Genomic DNA, 12,469 nt, shown 5'->3' with positions numbered 1-12,469 from the left:
CTCCCCCCAACAGTGTGGGAGAGCTCCCTTTTCACTACGGCCATGTCAGTACTTATTATTCTTTATTTTTTAAATTTTAGCCATTCTGACTGGTGTTAGGTGGTATCTTATTGTGGTTTTGGTTTGCATCTACCTTGCGATAAGGGATGTTGAACATTGTTTTTTATAATATGCTTTTTTGGCTCTTTGTATGTCTTCCTTAGAGAGTTGTCTGTTTAGCTCATTTTCCCATCTTTTAATTGGCTTGACTATTTTTTTTTTCCCAAATGAGCCGCTTGAGTCTGGTTGTCAGTCTCTTATCAAGGGACTGATATTCACACCTATATTATCTCATACTGAGGGTTGTCTCTTTACTCTAACCTAAGCATTGTTTCTTTTGCTGAGCAGAAGCTTTTTAATTTGATGTGATCCTACTTGTCTATTTTTTGGCATTATTGCCTGTGCTTTAGGGGTCTTATATAAGAGAAGTCTTTTCTTACAATGATATCTTCAAGAGTTTTCCCTATGTTTTCCACCAGTAGTTTTTTAGTTTGAGGTTTTATGTTTAGATCTTTGATCCATTTTGAGTTGATTTTTGTTAATGGTGAGAGATAGGGATCCAGTATTATTTTTAACAAAGAATTATTGATTTAATTTCATTTGCTATTATTATTTATTTTTTAATTTGACCAGAGAGAGTGAGAAAGGGAAAGTGAGAAAGCAGGCTGCCAGGTCTACAACTCAAACCGTGGTCAGTCATGTCGGAGTCCAGCGCTTTAACTATTACACCATCTACCAGCCTCCCAGTATCATTTTTCTGCAGGTGAGTATCCAGTTTTTCCAGCATCACTTGTTGATAAGATTTTATTTTCCCTACTGGATTGTCTTGTTCCTTTTGTAAAATATCAGTTGGCTATATGTTTGGGGTTTATTTCTGGATTCTTTATTCTGTCTACATGCCTGTTTTTGTGCCAGTATCATACTGTTTTGATTATCATAGCTTTGTAATATATTTTGGGAGTAAGGGAGTGAGATACCTCCTATTTTATTTATTTATTTATTTATTTTTGTGCAATATTGCTTTAGCAATATGAGGCTTTTTATGAGACCAGATACACTTTATGATTATTTTATCTATTTCTGTGAAGGATAGCTCTGGTAATTTGATTGGGGTTGTATTAGTTTGTAAATTACTTTAGGTAACATTGACATTTAGATTGTATTAATTCTTTCACTCCACAAACATGGAATGTCTTTCCACATTTTTGTATCATTTTCAATTTCCTTTTTAGGTTTTTTTGTAGTTTTTTTTGTAGAGGTATTTTACTTCTTTGGTTAATTTTATTCCGAGGTTTCATATTTTTTATGGTTATTGTAAATCAGATTACTTTCTTTAGTTTTATATCAGTCTGTTCATTATTGATATATAGAAATGCTACAGATTTTTATGTGTTGATTTTGTATCCTGGCACATTACTGTATTCATTTATCACTTCCAGGGTTTGTTTGTTTGTTTGTTTATTTACTTATTTATTTATTTTGTGGAATCTTTTGAGTTTCCTGTGTGTATAATCATGTCATCTGCAATAGAGATAATCTCACTTCATCTTTCATCTTACCCTATTTGAATGCCTTTTATTTTATTTTATTTTTTTCTGATTGCATTGGCTAGGATTTCTAGTACCTTACTGAAAAGGCATGAGAAAGTGAGCATCCTTGACTTGATCCCATTTTTAGTGGAAAAGCTTTTAGCTTTCCCCCATTCAGTATGGTGTAGCTATGAATTTTTCATATATGGCTTGCATTGTGTTATGAAATGTTCCTACTATGCCAATTTTGCTGAGTCACAATTGTGAAGGGATGTTGTATTTTATCAAATGCTTTTTCTGTGTTGATTGATATGATCATATGTTTTTGTCTGTTAATATGGCATATCACATTTATTTATTTTTAAGGTTTTTGCCACAGGGTATGCACAATCACAGGGAGAGACAGAGAGAGACAGTGAGAGGGGAAGTGAGAAATCACGGGAACCAGCAGTTAGCATAATGGCTATGTCGCTGGACTCCCACGTAGTCGACCGCGGTTCGTGTCCCGGACCCGGTGGCTTAAAACTCACGCCGGGCGCGTGTGCGTGCATGCCCAAGATCCTGAGAGGAGAATGGAGGAGAAGGGATTGCGGCGTGACCATCCCCCCTGGGGGGTGATTTCTCGCTTTCTGTCTCTATGTCTCTCTCTGTCTGTCTGGCGAGCGCACGCGCCCTACAGTGAAAATCTCTCTCAAAAAAAACAAAACAAACAAAAAAAAGAAATCACCAGCCAGGGACAATGGCTACACTACAATCCCATCTCTTCCATTCTCTTCCTGGTATTTGGAGCATGCACACACATGATTTATAAGCTGCCAAGTCCAGGACTCAAACTGGAAGTTCAGTGCCATAACCACTCTGCCACTGCTGTCCCCTACCGTTATTTTTTTGTGTGTGTATTATGAACCACCCTTGTATCCCTTGAATAAAGCCCACCTGGTTGTGATGTATAATACTTTTGGTGTGTCATTGGAAATGATCTGCTCTTATCCTTTTGAGAATGTTTGCATCTGTATTCATCAGGGATGTTGGTTTGTAGTTCTCTTTACTTGTTATGTCCTTGTCTGTTTTTGGTATGAGGGTGATGGAGGTGACATAAAATGAATTTGGGAGGGCTTCTCTGAATCTTTAGAAATAGTTTGAATAGAATGGGGGTTAGCTCTTCTTCAGAAATTTTATTGAATTCAGAAGTGAAGCCATCAGGGTTTGGGCCATTCTTTGTTAGGAGACTATTACAGATTCAATCTTATTGCTTGTTACTGGTTTATTCAGATTGTTCATGCTTTCTGGTTCAATCTTGATAGATTTTGTATGTCTGGAAATTTACCCATCTCATCCTGGGTCCTTTAACTATTCTTCTTAATTAATCTAGCTAACAGTGTGTTGATTTTGTTAGTCTTTTCAAAGAACCAGCTTTTGGTTTCATTTATTTTCTATATTGTTCATTTATTCTATATTTTATTTCTTCCTCCCCTAATCTTTATTATTTCTTTTTTTCCTGGTATTCTTTGCTGTTGTTTTTCCAGTTTCCCGAGGTGTGTAATTAGGTTGTCTCTTAGCCACCTTTCAATTTTTTTTATTGTGAGCACTAAGTGAACTATGAACATCCCTCTTAGAACTACTTTCTTTGTGTCCCATAGGTTATGAAAACTTGTGTGCTTGTTATCATTGGTTTCAGTCATTTGATGTCAGTCTTAATTTCTTTGGTGGTTGTGAAGTCATTCCAAAGTAGGTTGTTTAGTTTCCATATGTTTGTGTATTTTAGAGGCTTTTTTCCTGCAGTTAATTTCAAATTTAATTCAGTTGTGGTCAGAGAAGATGCTGGGTATAGTTTCCATACCTTTGAATTTGTAAAGGCTTGTCAGATGGTCAGTCTTCAATCATGGTCCATACTGCAGTGAGCAAAATGTATATTTTGTGGTTGTTGGGTGGAAAGTTCTATAGTTATCTCTGAAGTCAATTGATTTATGTTATGGTTTACATCCTGTATCTCTTTGGATATTTTTTGTCTAGATGATCTGTCCAGAGGAAACAGTGGGGAATTGAGATCTCCAATAATTGTGTTGCAGTCCTTCTCTCTCTTTAGATCAAGCAGTCTTTCTTTCGCATGTTTGGGTACTCCAGTGTTGTGTGCATGGAAATTTATGGGTTTTATCTTGGTGAATTAGCCTTTTTAGTACTATATAGTGCCCTTCTTTCTCTTATTACAGTTTTTGTCATAAAATCTATTTTGTCTGATACCAATATCACAACTCCAGCCTTCTTTTGACTCTCATTTGCATGGAATATCTTTTTTCAACCCTTCACTCTTAGTCTATGTATGTCTTTATCCATAAAGTGTTTTCTTGTAGATAGCATATAGAAAGCTCCTGCTTTTCTTTCTTTCTTTTTTCTTTTCTTTGGCATATAGAAAGCTGCTTTTCTTTCTTTCTTTTTTCTTTTCTTTTTCAAATATATTCAGACAGTCTGTGTCTTAATTGGAGAATTTAATCTATCAACATTGAACATTATTATTAATATTTGTGAACTTATCCTTAACATTTTATTAGCTATTTTCTTGATTGGCTTTTGTTCTCTTATTTCTATTTGTCTCTCTTTGTTTTCCTGGTATGATACTCCTTTTAGAATTTCTTGAAAATCTGGCCTATGGGACCAGCAGTTGGCGTAATGGCTATGTCTCTGGACTTCCATGTAGTTGACCGTAGTTTGAGTCCCGGACCTGTGGCATAAACTCATGCCCAGTGCATGTGCATGCGTGCCCAGGATCCTGAGAGAATAGAGGAGAAGGGATTGAGGCATGGCCATCCCCCGGGGGTGATTTTTTGCTTTCTGTCTCTCTGTCTTCTGTCTTTCTACCAATGAAACATCTCAAAAAAAAAAAAAAAAATCTGGTCTAGTGTTAGTAAATTATTTCAGTTTTTATTTATCTGAGGGGGTTGAGGATATGTGTGCATCCTATTGGTTCTGTTTTTCTGGAGGACACTGACTCATCGACAGGAGAACTGAGTTGAGATACAGGCCTCCGCTAAGTCCTCATGAAGCCCTCACTAATGTTGCCCAACTGTCCATACTCATTCCCTCCAGGACCTGGAAGTCTACAAGATCAGCCCGAGGAGCTGGTCACTTGGTCTCCCAGCCCCTGATTTCACACTTATTAGGATATTGAGTTCCTGTTTCTTTATATCTGCCTTCATTGGGTAACAATGAGGCATGTGTGATTATGAAATCATGGATTTTCATATATTTACTCTGTTGTAGTTATTACTCCTTTTGAATTTCAAGTTGTTCCAACCTGACTGTTGACAGAATGTCAATGATATTGATAGCTTTCCTGCTGCTTGGTAGAAAATATGTTCTGGACTCGACATGTGCATTTTTGCCTCAGACCCAGACTTGGTTATTTTTCTGAAGCGGCAACAGTATGCTTTTTGTGGGCAAAGGCATATTGAGTTATGATCTAGAAATGGTGCGAAGAACTCCTGGCTGAATTGAAGAAACCTGACAAATATGTGTAAACATAAACCAAGTGGAGAAAAGTAAAAACATGTCAAAAGGGATATAGCAGTATCCGAGAAAGGAATTGGATTGAGATTTGGGTGACCTGTGATCTAGTTCCACTTTGGTCACTATATACTTAAGGTCAATCCTAACCTTAAAGATAATGATTTTAGGAGATAGAGCCTTTGGGAGATGATGAGGCCACAAGAGTAGAGTGGTCACAAATGAGGTTAGTACTAGAAAAGAGCCCCCAGAGGCCTTCCTGTTCCATCCACCATGTAAAGATGCAGTGAGAAGGCACTGCCTGTGAACCAGTGAACCTGGAAGTGGGCCCATATCAGATGCCAAATCTGCCAGTTTCTTGATCTTGGACTTGCATCAGAACTGTGAGAAACAAATTTCTGCTCTTCATAAGTCACCCAATCTAGACAAGGGCACTGGTAAAATGGTATATATGTGAGTGGGGAATAAACTTCGACCACTTCTAAGTTCTAAGTTTTCAAAATTTTGTTTCCAGCATTTAAAAAATAAGTTTTACTAAAAAAAAAAAAACCAAAAAAAAACCAAAAACAAGTTTTACTTTTTTCTCCCCAAAATGTAATACTGTTTATTTAACTTCAAAACATTTCATCATTCTAAATAAACAGAAAAGAACAGAATGTTGCAAATTGTGTTTTAAGTACAGAGCTTCTTGAACTTCATTGATGCAGTGGCTCTTGACTTCGCTGACAGTGAAGAGTTCTATAGTTTGTTTAAAACAAAGTTTTAAACTACCACACTTAACTAAGGAAACAAAAATCCAAACCCTTCTCATGCCAGCCAATTTCCCTTTTCTCCAGCTTTGAATGGCAGCAGAACTCTAGGTCACTATGTACGAAAGAAGACAACCTGACACTACATGGATGCCAACACAGAGTCAACTGGTTCAGCCTCCCAGTGCACGCACTGAGCCATGACTCCTCCAAAGGTGCCCTCCCCACAGCCTCCTCCAAACAAGGAGCATGGAGAGTTTGTTGTGGTTGTTTTATTCTCTTTACAGACTAGAGAGATCTACAGTTGATAACTCCATATTTCTAGCCAATAACTATATAGTTAACACCTTACAAATTTTAAAAAATCATATTTCTCTTATTGGAGATATGTCTATTGTCCTCAAATTCATTGCAGAATTTTATCATGATCATGTTGCTGTCTCTCAGAGTGCTTTAGAAATTATCAATGGTTTACACAAAGGGGTCATGGGTGTCCTGAGCACTGTGAAATTGTATCAAAGTTGTACATATTTCTAAAGATTTTTTTAAAAGAATTTTTTCATTTCATTTTCTTTTATACATTCAATCACATTATTATTTGGCTTACAAAATGGATATTTCAACAGGTGAACATTTCTCCCTAGTACAGTTGATAAAACTACAAAATATCTTCAACAGATAATACGACATTTCTTTGTGCCATTAATGCTTTGTCTCCCTATTTGTTTGTTTGTTTATGGCTATAGATGCATGTGTGCTTTGTTTTTTTCTTGTCCCATTTGGGGTGACACTTTACATCGAGTGGTTATTACTCCTTAGGCTCATCTCTACTGTGATAGCTTCTCAGACATTCCTTGTTTTTGATGACCTTGACAGTTTTGAGGAGAACTGTTCAGGTATTCTGTGGAATGTCTCTCATTTAGAATTTGTGTTATTAGAGAACACTAGGCAGGAAAAATATGTTCATCATGTCATTATGGACACTTGGTATCAACACGACTCATCACTGACGATGTTGACCTTGATCACCAGCTGTCCCATTGTTCCATTTATTGAAAAGACAGTTATCTACTCTCTCCATTGAACTGCCTTTGCTCCTTCATCAAAGAGTAGATAGGTCTATTTCTATGGATTCTTTTCTATTAATTTATGTGTCTATGTCTATACTTTCACCAATATCTTGCTGTCTTGAGTTTAGGTAGCATGAATCTTCCAACTTTGTTCTTCTTTGGCATTGTGTTGGCTCTTCTAGCTCCTTTTCCTTTCCATATGCACATTAAAACTAGTTTTTTATTTTCCTACAGAACAGCTTGTTCAAATTTTGATTGAGATTGCATTGACTTGATAGATGAAGTTTGGAAGAATTGACATTTGAACAATATCGAGGCTTAAAATTTACAACGCAGATATCTCTGTTTATTTAAATATTTAGTTTAGTTCACCAGTTTTGTAGTGTTTTACATATAGATGCTACACATACTTGGTCAGGTTTTATATTTACTTCTTTTTGGTAGTTCTTGCTATTGTAAGTGGTTTTGTTTTGTGAATTTCGAATATTAGTTGTTAAGTGTTGGTATAGAAGAAAGTAATTAACTTTTGTATGTTAAACTTGTGTCCTATGACCTTGTTTTACTTGCTTATTTGTTCCAGAAATATTATTGTCAATATTTTAGGATTGTCCATATAGACAAAATGACTGTCACCTATGAATAAACACAGTTTATTTTTCAAACTGTACATATACCTTTTATTTCTTTTTGTATAGTCTTATTTGCTTTAGCTAGAAATTCCAGTGAGATGTGGTATAGAAGTGGGGAGAGCGGATGTTCTTGTCTTGTCCCTGCTTTAGGGGAATTTTTTCTAGTTTCTTACTATTTGGTAAAGTACTAGCTGTAGATGTAAAATTTGTTATCAGACTGAAAAAGTTCCCCACTATTCCTTGCTGAGTTTTTATCAGCAAAGGGAGTTGAATTTTGTCAAATCTCATCAATTGATATGATCATAGCAATTTTTATTTATTTATTTATTTTTTTAAAGAGGTTTTTGCTATAGGGCGCGTGCGCTTGCCAGACAGACAGAGACAGAGAGACAGAAAGCTAGAAAGCACCCCCAGGGGGGATGGCCATGCCGCAATCCCTTCTCCTCCATTCTCCTCTCGGGATCTTGGGCACGCACACACACGCACCCGGTGTGAGTTTTAAGCCACTGGGTCCGGGACGCGAACCGTGGTCGACTACGTGGGAGTCCAGCGACATAGCGATTACACTAACTGCTGGTTCCCAGAACTTGCAATTTTAGAAGGTCAGCAATAATTCCATTGAAGAAAGAAGTATAAGTCAAAAGCCTCTCTGACAGTACCATCTGCTGCAGGTGAATGGTGGTTATGGCCAAATGAGATGAGGACATAAACAGGAATATGTATTAGCTCATCATGATTTTTCACTCTGTTTTTTGTTAGGTTTTATAGATGGTAAGTAATTAAAAACATCTCTAATTTAAAATTAAAATTGTATTTAGAAATTATATTGTAGTAATTTGCTTACAAATAGCATTTATTTTCTGATTTGAAATATTGTCAATTCCTTTGAGCAATCTCATTTATAAAAGGTATGTTAAGGACATTTATGCAATGTATGAATATGTATAATTTTCTCAGTATTGCTGATAATAGTAATAAGATGAATTTAGTATAAATATCTAGCAAAAAAGAATTATTAAAATAATATGTAATATACCTAGGCAAAATTTTATTAAGATAGATTTTTATTATAGGGCATGTGTGCTCGCCGGAGAGACAGGAAGCAAGAAGTCATCCCTCAGGAAGGATGGCCACACTGCAATCCCTTCTCCCATTTTCCTCTCAGGATCTTGGGTGTGCACACACATGCACCCAGTGTGAGTTTTAAGCTACTGGGTCCAGGACCTGAATGGTGGTCGACTATGTGGGAGTCTGGTGACGTAACCATTACTGATGTAACCAGCCATCTGCTGGCCCCAAAGCAAAAATTTAACTCAAGCAGAACCCCTGCTTAGGGCTAGTACACATGATTTCTTGAACAGTGGAAGACTAGAGGGCACAAAGATGGTGTCCATTTGGTTTTCTCACATACTCACGTAAGAAGAATTCATCTCTTTTACAGCTCAACTTATTTGCTAAATAAAATAGTCAGTCTATGTAGTAGAAGTGATGAAAGACAAAATTTTTATCCTAAACTGAGACGCCCTTGTCCTGCTCCAAAGTGCACATGTAGAGCACACAGTTTAGTCAGAAAAGTCATTTTGTCATTGTAAATATCACGATTCTCTTTTCAAGGACACTTTTTATAAGAAATAGTTTCTTGGCATTGTACACTAAATTATTATTAAGTGGAACTTAATAGTTCTAATTTATATAAAAAATTTGACCACAGCTCTGAAACACCTCATCCTGTAAGGTGGGGGAACTTGTCATAAGTTAAATAGTAGTATCATTTGGCTAATTACTGAGACATCTCCAGACTGGCTTTTTCTCCCCTCTCTGAGGCCCTCTGTAGATACCTAATATTTCTATTTAGAGTTGGTTATGGTGAAGAAAAGTCAGACTTGGCTGGGCTATCTCAACACGTAGAGCCACTTTTTTTTTTTTTTTTTTGTAGAAGAATCTCTTAAATCTGTCAGGAATACCAAGTAAGCAAAAAAGTGACTGTTTACAGGATATTTTTGGAGGTGGCAAAGGGAAAAACTCAAGAAACTGGAATAATTTATTCCCAAATGAAGAATATTACTTGTGCAAACAAATGATAAATTCTTTAAAATGTGACTGAGAAATTAATTAGCTGAAGAACTCCCAAGGATTGTAACAAAATTATAAAAGTATAATGGTCTTTGAATATTTAGAATATATATGTATGCACACACACACACACACACACACACACACACACACACACACACACACACAAAGAAAGTTCTTTGGGAACCAACCAGCAGTTAGCGTAATGGCTATGTCGCTGGACTCCCACGTAGTCGACCGCGGTTTGCGTCTCGGACCGGGTGGCTTAAAACTCACGGTGGGCGCGTGTGCGTGCGTGCCCAAGATCCCGAGAGGAGAATGGAGAAGGGATTGCAGCGTGACCATCCCCCCTGGGGGGTGATTTCTTGCTTTCTGTCTCTATGTCTCTCTCTGTCTGTCTGGTGAGCGGACGTGCCCTATAGCAACCCCCGCCCCCCCTCCAAAAAAGAGAAAATTCTCTCAAGCTAGACTTGGGGATATAATATGGCACTACAGTTTCTCCTTTAGATGTTGGCCATTTATGTTGCTTTGATCTCCTACATTGAATACACTTCTTTCTCATTTCTTTATGTCAACTTACACTAAACTTCTGGAAGAGTTGTCTGCATGCGCTACCTCTACTAACCAATTTCCTCCTTAGTTTTCAACAAACCAGAATCTGAGCTCTGCACCCTATCACAACCCCATGACTGCAAATGCTCCCTGAAAAGTCACTAATGAGTTTTTGATTATTCCTTTTCTTTTCATTCTTTATCAGATTCAACTTTCCTGCATCATTTTCCAACTCTGACCCTACTTCCCTTTATGATACTCTGTTTTACACTAGTATATGAAACTCTGGTTTTAGTCTTTATTGATTCTCCTCCTTTTACTCCTCCTTCTCATCCTCTTCTTCTCTTCCTTCTTCCTTGCCTTCTCTTTCCTCAACATACCCCTTATGTGAAATTGAACTCACATTTCTGGTTCTACACTTTTTACCTTCCTACATTGTAAATTCTCTCCAGATGATCTCAGCATCTCTATGGACTTGAGTCTGTTTTCATCTTATAACTGACAATTACACATCTGTCACACAAGCTCTTTTCTTTTTTTGAGAGATTTTTTGATGTAGGATGTGTGTGCTTGCTGGAGAGACAGAGAGACAGAAAGTGAGAAATCACCCTTGAGGGAGGATGGCCATGCCACAATCCCTTCTCCTCTTGGAACCTTGGGCATGCATGCACGTGGAATTGGCATGAATCTCTTCTGAGCTCCAAGTCAAAACTTTCATTTTCCTTGTGACATTCCCACCAGCATATTTTATGACTATTTAAAGTGGACTCATCAGCCTTCCTGGAAATATATTGCATTTTCCTTGGTCACTCAAACTGCAGTTAGCCATGTGAGAATACAATACCTTAACCACCAACCACCTGCTGACCCCTTAAAACAACTTTTTTAAGAAAAACTATCTCATGATATTTTTCAGCTGTTCTTGTGGAGGAGAGCAGGAAATGCCATTGAATATTGAAAAAACTGAAAGAAAATTACAAAAGACAAACTGATGCTTCCTATCATGACCATGATTTACTATATGATATTTTTTTCCGCCACATCATTAGTTCACTTTTTGTGAGAAAAGACAAATAGACAGACATTGTAGATGCTTAAAAAAAAATTTGCAATTTTCTTCATTTTATCATTCTTTTCTCCCCTGCAAAGTTCCACTTTATCTACATTTGTTTCAATAGTTGCATTTTTATGAAAACAAGTAACTAATACTTTAAATAAGGGCTATGATTCATCAAAGACATGCTGAATTACATATGAAAGTTCAATTTCATCAAATCAGAAGAAAGTTTTCCATTTTGAAGGCTATTCTCAAGAATCTCTGTTCACATTTTAATTCTTTTTTATTAACTTTATTTATTATTATCATAATCTTTTTTTATTTATATTGAATCACATATATCTTTACAGTGTATTTATCACATTTCTTTTTCTAGCAGAAATACCATGCATATCAGTCAAGACAAAGACATTATTATTCACATCATCAACATCAAATAGCTTTTGAACATTTTTTTAGATTATTGTTATTATTGTTTATTCTCATTTTTTAAAACATTCAATCACTATATATCGTTTGCCTTGTAAAAATAATTTACCCAATATTAAATACTTCTCAGACCAGTCCAGTAGAGACTACTATACATGTTATCATCAATAGGTAATAAACCATTTCTGTGTCCCACTAATGTCATGCCTCTCTATGTTCTCTTGCCATCCTTTTCTATATTCTTCCCTTCTCCTGTCCGGTTCCACACTGTCTTCAGCATCTATAACTATTTTCACTGCTTTTATGCCCTCCAATATTTCCATCTCTACCAAAAAGTGCAGATAGTAGGTATGTATTAAGTGGATACATACAATATCTTTCTTTCATATCCTGACTTGCTTCACTCAGCAATAGATCCTCCATTCAACCACTTTCTATCAAACATTAGGGTCTTGCTTTTTATGGCTGAATAGCATTCCATAGAGTATATGTGTCACACTTTTTCAATCCATTCATCTGTTTGTGGACATTTGGGTTGGTTCCATGTCTTAGCGATCATGAATGCTGTAATAAACATTGATGTGCAAGCACTTTTCCAACTGAGCATTGTCCTGTCTTTTGGGTAGATAACCAGAAATGGGATTGGTGGATCAAATGGTAGTTCTATCTGTAGATCTCTGAGGAAACTTCATGTTGTTTTCTTTTTTTGGAGAGTTTTTTTGCTGTAGGGCATGTGCGCTTGCCAGAAAAACAGAGAGAGACAGAGAGATAGAAAGCGAGAAATCACCCCCAAGGGGGGATGGCCATGCCACAATCCCTTCTATTCCATTCTCCTCTCAGG

Source organism: Tupaia chinensis, unplaced genomic scaffold (assembly GCF_000334495.1).
Source record: "Tupaia chinensis unplaced genomic scaffold, TupChi_1.0 Scaffold000294_2, whole genome shotgun sequence".
In the NCBI taxonomy this organism is placed as follows: Eukaryota; Metazoa; Chordata; class Mammalia; order Scandentia; family Tupaiidae; genus Tupaia; species Tupaia belangeri.
The sequence above is the reverse complement of the archived record's forward strand: the minus strand, read 5'-3'. Positions refer to the sequence as shown.